The 13,236-nt window shown below is 38.5% G+C and overlaps 1 protein-coding gene across 3 annotated transcripts in view; it reads left to right on the top strand.

Annotated features, from left to right (window-relative positions):
- The first annotated feature begins 1,240 nt into the window (after positions 1-1,240).
- STAT5B (signal transducer and activator of transcription 5B) overlaps positions 1,241-13,236 on the top strand; it is a 55,971-nt gene continuing 43,975 nt past the window's right edge. The window contains exon 1 of one of the 3 annotated variants that reach the window (XM_064495726.1): positions 1,241-1,412. The gene's annotated coding sequence lies outside the window, so the exon portion shown is untranslated. The remainder of the gene's footprint in view (positions 1,413-13,236) is intronic. The other 2 variants (XM_064495723.1, XM_064495724.1) reach the window with 2 other exon arrangements.

Below are 13,236 nucleotides of genomic sequence, written 5' to 3'. Positions count from 1 at the left end.
CTTCCTGATCCAGCCTGTCCTCCTGCTCTGGCCTCCAAGCTCCCAGTACCTACTCTATGCAAAGCACTGTGCCAGGTTTGGCCCAGAGTGTGGGATAAAAGCAATAGCCTGGGTGGGGGAGAAAGACTTTGTGATCAGCTGCAGATACAAAGATCTTTGTGGCTGGTGCTATTCTGGAGGTGAAGGGAAGGCTGCTGGGAAGAGCTAGATGCAGAAGGATTATGGGAGAACTTGGGGACTTGCAGATCTTGGTCATCTCCATACAGGAAGACTTTCAGACTGTAGAGAAGGGACGCTCTGTGTGTATGTGTGGCGTCCTTCTCCTCCTTTTGCCCCTGCAGCTGGGTCTCTGGCGATCTGACATGCCTTTCTTTGGTGCTGGCCCTTGGAGGGTTGCCAGGGAAACCGGTGGCCAGCCCTAAAGATGTAGCCAGAGGAAAGTGGGTGATTCAGGCTGCTTCTCAGACACTGCACCCCCTCCCCATTACATGGAAAAGGCTCTGAGAGACTCTTTCCCTTGGACCCTACAGGGCTGATAGTGCTTATTTTTCCTTCTCGGGATAGACCAGAGTCCCTCCTGCAGCTCCTCTGGTGGGAGCTAGCAAGATTCCCCAGGGAGGGCAATGGTCCCAGATGCCCCTGTCCCTCATAGGTTCACTCTGCAACAGTGGATGGGGTTACTCGGCGAGGGTCAGTGTAAACTCCTGTGGTGTCCTTTCAGGCTTTAAGCTTGCCTGTACATGTGGTAAGCGTCAGGAGCCCCGGTTGAAACGCCCTCCAGGGAACAAACCCGGGATAATTATTGATGGGGCAGCGGCGGACTTCTGACCTCCGCCTGGGAGGGTCCGGACCCGGAACGCGGGCCTCAGCCTTGGCGAAGGGAGGTGGGCGGGCCGCAGAGGAGGGCCAATCAACACGACCACAACAGTCCTGCCGCGCCGACCCTACCCAAACAAAGCAGCATGTGCTCGCGCCCCGCGGACCCTGCTGGGGAGCCGAACAGCGAAGCCGCCTCCACTCCACAAAGAGGAGCTGAGCGCGGCGCCCGCCCCCTCCCCCTAGAGCGCGCGGAGAGGGTTCCGGGTCCCTCCAGAGCGGCCGCAGAGGGGAGCCGGGGGACCGCGGGGCTCGCGAGCACGCGCCGGGCGGAACCAGGAAGCGGCGCGCGCCGGCGCGGGGCGCGCTCGGGGCTGCGGGCGACGCGCGCGGCCGGGCCTCCGCGCGCGAGTGGCGCGCGCGCCCCCGTGGGTCGCGGCGGGGAGGAGAGTAGGCGGCTGGAGCCGTCACCCTGGGCTGGACCGAGCGCAGGAGACTACGCACGGCGGCCCGGCCAAGGGAGGGAGCGAGCGAGCGAGCGGGCGAGCCCGAGAGCGGGCGGGAGGCAGCCGCTGGCGCCCGAGAGGCCGAGCGAGGTAGGAGCTGCGGGGCCAGCCCGGGGTTCGGGGCCCGCGGAGGGAGGCCGGGGAGCCCGCCCGGGCGGGGCCCCGCGCCCTGGCCGCCGCCATCGCTCCCTGGCCGGGAGGGCGGGCGCGGGGGCCGCGCGCTGGATGAGGGGAGCGGCGGGGCGGCGAGGGCTGGGGGCGCGGGAGGGGCGTCCTTAGGAGGCAGCGGCGGGGCGGAAGGGATAGAGGGCAGGGACGGTGCGTGCGCGTGTCTCGAGGTGGGCGTGCGGGGGACCCCTGCGCCTACCCCCGAGAGCCAAGGGGCCGCCATCGGCCCCCTCCCACCTTCGTGGTGCAGTTCCAAATAGCCCCCTCCGGCTTCTCGCTTTTTCTCTCTCTTTTTTTTTTTTTTTCCAGAAGAGGTATCTGCGACTCCTGGGGGTGGGATGAGCCCAGGGCTGTCCGGTGGGGTGGGGGTATTAGCCAAGCTTCAAGGAACAGCACCTTATAAGGAATCTAGACAACAAATACGAATGTTTCGATCAGGCTCTGAGGTGCAAGATCCCTCATCAGGACCCTCCAGGCCCGGGCGTGTGCGTGTGGCGGTGGGATGCAGCGCGTTCTTTTTTTCCAGCCAGGGATAAAGAGTTAAAAAGTGACCCTGGTGTTGGGGGTAGATACGCAGAGTCGGAAGGGGAGTCGTTGTGTCACCAGAGCTGGTCTGAGGCTAAAGGAATCTGGCAAGATGGTCAGGCGGATCAAGGAGAAAAGAACTTGTGTGGAGCAAGAGGCGTTTGCAGACACTTGTAGCCAGCAGTGATGGGAAAGGCAAAGAAGGAAAACAAGCGCCAGCTTTTAGGAAGGGGGGATTAATGAGAAACACAAGAATTTTAAAGGCAAAAAGAAATCGCGAGCTTCTCTTTCCTAAAGAGCCATGCCAGGTCTTTTTCTTCTTGTTCCCTATGATCCTGGCATACTGATGTATCAAATAAATAGTGCTCAAAGTGGGCCATAGAATGTTAGAGCTAGAAAGGCCCCCGGTGGCAATGCTATATTCTTCTGTAGTACAAATGAGGAAACTGAGGCCAGATAAGTGGAGTGAGTGGCCTGCTCCGTTCACACAGCTGTTCGGTACTTCAGGAACTGAAATGTCGGTCTGAGGACTCAGATCAATGCTCTTCCCAAAGCACAGTAAAGTGAGAGATCTTTGCTTAAATACAGTTCCATAAATTGTCTCTGTAATGTCCTCGGGGAATGCCCCTTGAAAGGGCTAGTGTGTCACCAAATTGTTAAACTGAGCGTAGCTCCTTTTTGCAGTCTTCAAATGGTGTTTATCATCCGATAGTACCTTAGGTTTCCAAAGTGGTTGATTAGCCGCCTGGGCCATAATAAGCTTTCAGCTGTTGAGTATATTATCTAAAATAATTTTGTTACCGTTCAATAAGATAATAGATCCTTGCCTCTTTCGTCAATATTTTTCTGTTATTGTGCATTTGTTTATATTATGTTGATTACATTGTTTATATTCATTGGCAGTAGTTCTTAGAAAAGGATGTGTTTTACTTATTGTGCATTTCATATTCTTCTAATTTCATTTCATCACACTATGAACGTTAGATCAGTTCTGATAATTTCAAATGGTGAAATTCTGTTGATTGACTTTATTTCAAGGCTTCGGGGTTTTTGTTTGTTTTGGTACCGATTTCTATTTCATGGAAGATCACTGTTAGAATTGAAAGTGTAAATGGGAGAAGGGGCTGCCAATTTTAAGAAAAATTTATTATGTGACAATTTGTGACGTCGGTCATGTTTAATCAAAACAGCACCACACCTTTTGGTGTCTAGTAGATTTGTGTAGCCCTTGGAAGATGAAAATTTCAAACACCTGGTTGAGACACAGGGAGGGAATGGAGAGATCCTTTTTTGAAAAAGCAAAGCATCAGAAAAAAACAAAAGTTGATTTCTATCACCAGCAGTTTGGTTATTGCATAACTTGGAGCTAAACTGCACAAAACCTTTGCTGTATCCCCAACTAAATAAATTACCCCACCTTCTCACTAGTCAGGATTCACATTTTTTGCCCACAGGATATTAATGTGGATAGTGTTAAGAAATTTAAGGTGGATATGTTTCTTAAATGGGGACTTCATGGTATATATGATAGAAGGGGGAAAAAGTGCTATCACTGTTTGGAGTATTACAACATAAATATTTTAGTCAGCACTTCCTATTGTGTCCCAACTTCTCATTTCATCTACATTTTCTTGCAATTGATTTTTAAAAATTTCATTTACATATGCAAAAGCCACATCAAGACTAGTAAAAGGTGTCATTTGTTGCTCTTTGGGTACTTAGGTCAATTTATTTCAAGTTTATGAAGTTATATTCAAATTATTTCAGGTTATACCCAAATTATTTGTGATTTGTGTTAAGTTTAATTTACACATGTTCTTGTGGTGATTCATTTGGCTTGTTTTTGCGTAGGTAGGTGATACAGGTAGGCTCATTATAAAAGGAAGATGTAATAAATAGGTAAATAATATGCTGAAGATTAGGTTGCAGGTTGAAGGTGGAATCAAAGGAAGCTTAACTCTTCTAGTGCCCTGCAAACATGTGTGTATCTCACAAAGTATTCACAGATTTCTGGTTGTTCTGATGACCAGTGATTCTCTTTCCTCCCCTTCTATTAGAATATAGATCACAACGTTATTCCTACAAAAGAAAGCAAAAAACCTGTTTTTTTTTTAAATTAATTTGTTTTGAGCATTTGAAACATTCTTTTCAAAAGTTATCTGAAAGTTCTAGGTTACTGAGCTCTTCAGAGGAATATCCTTTTTGCTGCATAATAGAGTATCAAAATACTTTGACTCTGACACTTCTTAATGAAAATAATGTTTAAAAGTTTGTTCTAAAGTATCACTGTCCCCAATTCTGTGTGGTGTTTAAAGGAAAAGATTTTTCTTTAAATCTGAGCTTTGTTAATAGAACCGTTCTAAAATCAGAAGTATTTTTTTCCCCTGCATTGTTGGAGACATAACAGTTTTATGCTTATTTCTGGGAATAAGAAAGTCAAATTTAACAATCTAGTTTCCATTGATCAGACAGTTTTTGGTACATTTAAATTGTGAGCATCACAGTGATTAATATTTTTTTCCTTTGAAAATTGCATTCTCTTAATTGTTGTGTCCTTGTTTTAAGTAGACTGTTGACACCTGGATTTTTTTTTTTTTTTTAATTAGTGAGGATCCTTTACTACTAAAAAACCTAAGCCAGTTTGGAGAAGATTTTATGTATCTAAATCTATGCTATTTTTACTAATCAAAGAGAGGAATAATTTACACGTGTTAGACTTTTAGTTGGTTGAACAAGACCCTCACTTTTGGTGGTTTCAGGGTTTTAAATGATGTTTTATTACTTTTGTTAGTTTTGGTCACACCCATGACTTCCTTGGAAGGTATCTTTGAGGTTGGTTTCCTTTTTTTTTTTTAATGGTAATATTGGGGTGGGGGTGCTTCCTGTTTGTATTTTCAAAATTAGGTCCACATGTTAACCTTCTCATAGTGTCACATTTTAATTTTAAATGTATAAAGACAAGCGTCGGATGCCATGTGGTTTGTCTTTGACCCACTGTACTGCGTCATGACAGCTTTACTGAGCTCAGCCTGACTACCCAATTGGAAAGGCAAGACATTCCTGAATCTTCCCACCTGTATTCAAGGTTTAGCTGCCTTGGAAGGAATCTTAACAACTATAACAACAGAGGTGCAATTAACAGAAAAATGGGGCTGTTGCTTTCTGTTTTCCTCCCAGGTGCCTAGAAAATGCACAGCACTGAGTGAAAATGTCTTTCATGGAGCCTTGAATGTTAGAGCTTTCAAGAGGGGTTGCCATAGGTTCATATGATACAGAGCCATCTATTAAGTAGTGACTGAAGTGGGTTTTCTGACTTCATCTGAAAGCCATACAGAATATCATGGAGGACATAAGAACAAGGAGAAGTTTAGGGTATGGTGGTAGTAGAACTTTGGAAGAATCACCCTCAGCCATAAAACTCTTCCTTGATCTTCCTGGATAATTTTTACGTGGTAGGTCGCTTTTCGTATAAATGTTGGTGTATGAGTTATGGGGAGCATCGTGGAGAAGTAATTCTTGAAAGGAATACGTATAGTATTGTTGCAGTGATGGAAGCATGTGGCCTTTTCTTGGCCTTCAACTAACTGTATTCTAAGAAGTGTAATGGCTAAATAGACTCCTAATTAAATTGGCGTTTCAAACACGTTAGCAGTTTAGAGGCAGTTTCTCTCTCCTAGGTTTTCTTTGAGATCACATCACTAACGGCAGTACTGCGTTAGTATGTTGCGCAGTTATGCATAATGCAAGTTAATACATAGAGTTAATAAACAGAGTACCTTGACCTCCTGTTTTTGCTCCCATAGTCAAGAAGAGAGAAGTTATATTTAGTCACATACTAGATATTTTCTTCATTAGTTTTATTCATAGTTTTATTCATCCATTTCCCATGTATTATAGTACTATTAAGATGAAAAATACATATATTGATTGATAAAGAACATTTATCTTTTGGAAGCTAGCTTGCAAAAATCTACTCTAATGTTCATTTTCCATTTATTCTTCCATTGCCTTTGGTGCTCTGATTAACTCTAAACATTTTTCTGTTATGTAGAGAAATACCTCCATGTTCTCTGCACTGCTAGATTTTTGAGGTGCTTATGCTGACTCATTTTTTAAATTATACTAAGATACAGAGTATGGTTTGAGAACAGTAATGAGATTCTCAGAAAATATGAAAACTTTCCTTTCTGACTAGTTAGAGAAAGGTTGGGGAAGACAAGGGGAAATACATCAATGAGCCAATCAATTATTGTTATTTGTTGGGATTAATTTGGTGACTAATATTTTCAATGCCCATCAGGCTAGTAAAAGTGACTTTGGCTTTACCTTGCAATGATAACAAGACAAACCCAAGTGTTTTCTAATACTGCTTGTTTTTTCCTATGAGGGGATTTTTTTGCATATGGGAAATCAAACCAAAGTTACCAGTAACGGCCACATCCATGATTTGTATAAAAAATAATGATTTACCACTCTGGGCTGTAGCTCTACTTTCCATGGGCTCATCTGGGAAGGTGTACTAATTATTTATATAATAATTATTATGCCATCTTTGAAAAAGTGATCACAAAATTAATTTAAAAGTACTTCAAATTATGCCCCAAACCTAAAAGTAGAAAGATAATAAAAATAATACCTAACATTGTCCACTTAGACTGTGCCAAGCTGACACTGTTTATAAGCTCTTGCCATGGTTTAATTTATGATCCTCAGAGGGGTGAGTATTATCCTCAGATGAAAGATGAAGAAATGGTCACAGAGAAGTGAAGTAATTTGTCCAAGGTCACATTGCTGGTAGTGGCAGGGCTGGACCCAGACTCAGGCCAAGCTGATTCCAGAGGCTGCATTCTTAACCACTGCAACCGCAAAGGAGAGCAGGCATCTGCCACTTTGCAATGCGACATTTGGTTTCCTTGAGGCTTGCATTTCTTTATTTGTGTTCCAAAATGGACTCTTGTTTTTAGTAGAAATTTTTAAATGTATACTTGTATTTTTTTTTAGTTTATGAAGGGGACAATAGGGTTTTCCTAACCAACGTGTATATTCCTGATGGAAATTATATTAAAGCAAAGGAAGTCTTAATTTTAACTCTTAGGTTGTCCTTTGTTGTTCTTCCACTAGCTTTACCATATACATCACAGGAGAAGAGCTATAAGCTGTCTCTTAGGCTTCTGTTTACAAACAAGAGGACCTTTTGTGCTGGTGTGGTATGAGACATGCCACGTTTGTTGACTGAGAATGTCAGTATCCAGCTCATTTTATTTACAACTTTATTTTGAAGGGATTTATGGTCCTGTTCTTGTTTCAGTGAAGCTTTTTAGAGTTAGTAGTTGTGATTTCTGAGATAGAGGACTTAAGAATTTCAATTTGAGGGGATAAGTTTTAAAGCAGCTGAACTTACTGTGTGTTTAGAGCTGCGCAAAGGCCATTAGAAACTAGTCTCAGAAATGTATTCCTTTTTGTGTGTTTATTTTCTCTTAGCACTTTTCCTTAGAGGTATGTTGTGAAGTAAAATCTTGGAGACAGAATTCACAACCCTAAAGTGTAATGATCTGAATTTGAGAGATCAAGTCAGGGATGAGAAAAACTTCAGTTCCCTGAGCAGAGAGTATGAACTTGTTCAAATAAACAGAGGATGTTAGCTTCCAGAATTGTCAAACTGTCACCTTTGACCAGGGTTGAATTTTCTTTGAATGTTGACAGAAATTACAATGTCAGTGGAAAAAGCTTAATGTGAAGTATCTATAACTCAGAATTTCCTTATGTTTGTGTCTGTGAGATCCTACAATTAAAGCTGTGGGTTTTTTTTTCTTTCTGTCTGATGAGTTTTAAAAGCCTTCAGTGGGGTTTTCCAGTCTTTAGGTGAGAGTCAGTTAGAAAGTTTGTGAAAAACTATTTTGTGTTGTCTAAAATTCAGAGCCTATAGCGTTTAGCAAATCACTATTTTATGTAAAGAATGGGATTTAAAAAAAATCCAACCTGAGAGAAATATTTTAAATAAGCTAAATTTACAGATGTCATTGTAGCATATAGAAAAAGAAACTATTGAGCACTTAATCTATTAAAGTACCAAAAATTGGATTTTATCAGCTTCATACTATAGCATTCTACAATATAATACAAAATTCTACGATTCATGATTTGAACTAGGTAAAACGGCCTTTCAGAAGTAGTGCTACTTCTGTTTTTCCTTTTGTTTCGTGTTTCTATAAATCTTTTTGGTCATCTTTTAGGCTTGAAAAAAGTAGCAGACTAGGGACCTACAAGAAATATATTGCTCTTTATAAAATGAAACAGTTCACCCTGTGTATTTATGTTTTAGGGTTTGTGATCTGTTTCTGATAAAAAGTAAGAGAGAATAACAGTGAAAATTGGACACTAGAGCTTTACTCCAAAAGGTATGGAAGGTCTATTATATAGGGATGCAATGCAAGTATCCCTTCTTTTTTTTTTGTTATTATTTCAATTGTGTGATAATCTGTGGAAACCCTGAATGTGGGCATATTTTAAAGATGAGTTTATCTTGAGATGAGTTTAAATATCAAGTAAAAATACCAAATTTATTGTAATGTGTATAGAGATTGGCCTTCCTCCTTAACTGTTGAAGGTATCAAAACAAAATAGAAAATATTTGGCTTCCTGAATGACATGGCTACAGTGAACATGCTGAGTTGGTGATGAAGCATGATCCTTTGATTTTGCAATACCAGAGCAAAGCACATAATTTTAAAGGAATGGGTCCTTAAGATAACTTATTACCTTAAGCACACATTTTAAATTTTGTCCCAGAAATGTGACATCATCAAAATTTATGGTTTTGAATTTTTATTACACAAGTGTAAGAGGTCTAGCTGGGACAGAACTTAACACTACTTTCCAGTTGTACTGGTAAATTTGAACAGCACAAATATAAAAACAGTGACTTTTATGAAATAACTCATAAAAGAAATACATATATGTGTGTGTGTATAAATATAAATATACACACACATATTAAAACTTCTTTATGCCAAAAATGCTAGAAATCAAAGATAAATGACAAAATAAGAAAAATATTTTAAACATATATGACAAAAAGTTATGGGTTAATACTCTTACTATATAAAGAATATATAGAATAATGAGAAAAAGGTGGTTCTCCCAATGGGAAAAAGAGCAAAAGAAGAAATACAAATGGCCAATAATCATATAAAATTATGTTCAACTTCACTAGAAATCAAGACATGCAAATTAAAACAATAACATAATTTTCCCGAGTAACAGATTTACAAAGACTAAAGATATTAAAACCAAAAAACAAAGTTGCTTAAGAATGTATGGAAGCTTTACACTTATTGGTCAGAATGTAAATTGGTACTTTTTTGAAGGACAGTTTGATATATATGTTGAAAACCTTAGAAGTATGCATACCCTTTGACCTAACAATTCCATATGGATGACACAATCTGAAATACGTTCAAGGATTTGTATACAAGGTTGTTCCTCATAGTCTTCCATAAAATAGAAATAAATTCGAAACAACTTCAGTGCTCAGCATTAGAGGATTAATGAACTAAATTGAGGAATAACTATATATTGGAATATTATTAAGCCATTTCAAATCATTATAAAACAATAATGACTTAGGTAAACTTCACTGTTATATGTATGTAGTTGCAATATATTTTTAAATGAAAAAGCAAATTACAGTCACATACAGTTGGGCTTGAAAAAAGTATAGGCACTGACAAAAGATTTCTTCTGGGTTGTGGGATTCTGGGTGTATGTGTGTGCACATTCTAGTATCTTCTCATTTTTCTATAATAAATAAGTAATAATGAACAAGAAATACTTTTGTAATCAAGAAATTATTTTTAATGAATAGATAAACAAAGTGTGAAAGATATATAATGGAATATTATTCAGCCATTAAAAAGAAGGAAATCCTGCCATTTGTGACAACATGGCTAAACCTTGAGGGCATTATGCTCAGTGAAATCTGTCAGACAGAAAAAGAAAATACTGTATGACCTCAGTTGCATGTGGAATCTAAAAAAACTCACCTCCTAAAAACAGCAGATTGGTGGTTGCCAGGGGAGGAGGAGAGTGGGGAAATGGATGAAGGTTGTCAAAGGGTACAAATTTCCAGTTATGAGTAAGTTCTAGAGATGTAATTTACAGGATGGTAACTGTAGTTAACAATACTATATTGTATATTTTACGTTACTAAGAGAGTAGATCTTAAAAAAGTCCTCACCAAACACACACAAATTGTAACTATGTGAGTTGATGGATGTGTTGACTAACCTTATTGTGGTAATCATTTTGCAGTATATACTTATATCAAATCGTTCCATCTGTATCTTAAACTTACACAATGTTATATGTCAATTATATCTCAACAAAGCTGGGGAAAAAGTTATTTTTTAAATGGCTTTTGCATATTAATTTATCTTAGAGTGAGAAACCTATTTTTGTTTTCAGTTAGTGTTTCCTTTTTAGGAGCAGAAAAGCAAGGAGCTTGTGATGTTTGTGTTAAATATTAGGCATAGTATACTCATTCATTACGGTTATATGACATCTTTTGTTGATGAACGATATAAAATCATTCTAATTGTATTTAATGTTTTCAGAGTTAAAATAAATGAACTTGAGGACTGATTTATTTCCTATTCTTGATGGAATGCTCCATATTTCTATCTGTAAGCTGATAGAGAATTATACTGCTTATAAATATAATAAAGAAATTATAGTATTTTACCTGTGTATGTATTTTGCTAGGTTACCATTCATTTCACATTGAAGGGGTGGGTTTGTTTTTTCCAACTTTTGAAAATATATGGTATGGTTAAACTTCTTGCAACCCTGAACATTGTATTAATTTGGTGTATTTTCTGCATTTGCTTTTATACTGCTTTCTCTTTCATGATGATACCTACAAAAGTTGCTAGCTTTATGGATTTCTTTTCCATAGTCATGCTTAATGACTTCTTTGTGTTTATTATGATATTCATTTGGGAATATCTGGTAAAGGAAATCTCTGGTGAAAGACACTTTCTTTTGGGTATGTGTCATTGCTAATGCAAGAGACTTGTGTTCTGCCTTAATTAAATTACATTAAATATTTCTTTGTAACTAGATGTAGTGTTTAAAAGCATTGTAATATTTTAACAAGTTAAGGAAGAAAAATGAAAATAAATTATAAGTTTATGTTTTAGGAGAATTGTGAAAGGAGCTATGTAGGTCTTACCAGTTTGCACCAAATAAAATTACAGTCTTAAAAAAATACATATGTTTGAGCCCAGCAGAACACCTACATATTTAATGTAAAACTCAGCTCAGTAAAAATCTACCTTAACTTAGATTCTGCCTTGTAACTTATTGTAATGGAATTTCCTATAGCAGAATTTTATTTTAAATCAGGTTTGGAAATACTATAACGTAAAAGAAATCCTATTGTTACCTTTTGGTGTTTTTTTTTTTTAAACCTAAATCGATAGGTAGTTAATTTAAATTCATGAAGATAATAATTATTTTTTTAAGATAATTATTTTTGTGTGTTAAAGATGAAACTATAAATTGCCCAATATGCCTTCATAAATAAATTCTATTGACTTTTAGATTCTTTTTTACTTATCACTTCTTACCTCCTCTGCATCCTGAAAATGTGATAATCTCATTTAATCCAAAATTATCTTTTCCTTTGGTTTCAGTTCATTTATAGTTGCAGATTTTCCCTGTAATCTGTTTTATCATTATAATATTACTGTGACCAGTTAGAATAATCCCCTTTCTTCTCTTATGTATCTGAGTCATTTTCACCAAACCATGAGATATTTTTTAAATTATGTAAATTGGGACCTCAAATTTAGCATAATGTATTTCATAATATGGCACCAGTAAATTAATATTTTAAAATTAAAATATAAAATGATTGCTTTCTTCATTTAGAACTAGTTACTTGATCGTGTTCTAGTCTTTATTTGATTTTGAGAACTTGGCAGTCCTCACAAAGAGAAGTCTTTTTCTAAGTCCGTAAATCTTAACGTTATCACCTTAAAGGAGCTAAAATGTATGTAAGATTAAAATGACTAAAAAAAAATTACTTCTTTCAAAAGTTAACATAATTTTGGTTAAAACTCTCTAATCCACTTTTTGTCTCTTAGCTGCTAGAGGGCTTTTTGGGATTGTGTGTGTGTCTATGTGTATTTAAAAATGCTTCCAAAGTGAGTAAAGAAATTTATTCCAAAATTTTACAGTAATTGGGCTACTAATCAAGGTAAGACTTAGTAAGTATAAAGTAAATATTTACTGACCAGTGAGCTAATGTGCTGTACAATCACATATGCTTTTTAAGGCAGTTATACAACAACTCAATCTGTTAAACTATATACACCAGTGGTTCTTAATCATGTGTGGACTAGGAGACCTTTTGAGGCTCTATTAAAACCACTGACTCTCTTCCCAGCAAGGTATACATACGCATAAAATTTTGCGTAGATTTCAAGAGGTTTGTGGACTCAGATTACAAGCTCCTACTGTAGTAAACAACCAGCTCTTCATTAACACAGATAATGGAGGTGGAGGAATATAGAGAAGAAATAACAATCCAGATTTGTTATTCAACCCTTTAGTCTTGTTATCTGGGGGCTCAGGAGGGACTTGTTTCCCCTAGGAACTAATAAATATCAGCCTGCTTCAACATTTTTAAGGTCTGTATTCCGTTGTCTAACTCCACCATAATTTAGTTAATCCATTAATAATTGATATTTAGGTTGTTTCCAGTTTTTCACTTTATAAACAACATGGTGGTGCAGATCCTTAAGCTGAGTAGATTTTTTCACATTTAGTGGACCATCTCCTTAATGTTAAGTTCTAGAAGTGGTGTTGCTGAATCGTTTGCGCATTTAGTGCCAGACTGCCCTCCAAAGAGACTATCTCTGTTGACATGCCCACGAAGAAGTAATGTATGAAGGGGTTGGCCATTTTCCCACGTCTTCCATTGCTAAGTGTTGGCAACCTTTCTGTCTTTGCTAGTTGCTCAGAATTGTTTGTGTTTCTTTGATTTCTAGCAATGTTGGACAGTGTCTCACATGTTTGCTGGCCATTTTGTTTCCTTTTTGTGATTTGCCTCTTTATATAATTACCCTGTTTTTCTATTATAGGTGTTTGAGTTTTCCCAGAGATCTTTCTGTCTTCCATATTACAAGTAATTTCCTCCCAATTTTTTCTTTTCTTTTCT

Source organism: Camelus dromedarius, chromosome 16 (assembly GCF_036321535.1).
Source record: "Camelus dromedarius isolate mCamDro1 chromosome 16, mCamDro1.pat, whole genome shotgun sequence".
NCBI classification, from domain to species: Eukaryota; Metazoa; Chordata; class Mammalia; order Artiodactyla; family Camelidae; genus Camelus; species Camelus dromedarius.
The sequence above is the reverse complement of the archived record's forward strand: the minus strand, read 5'-3'. Positions and strand labels throughout refer to the sequence as shown.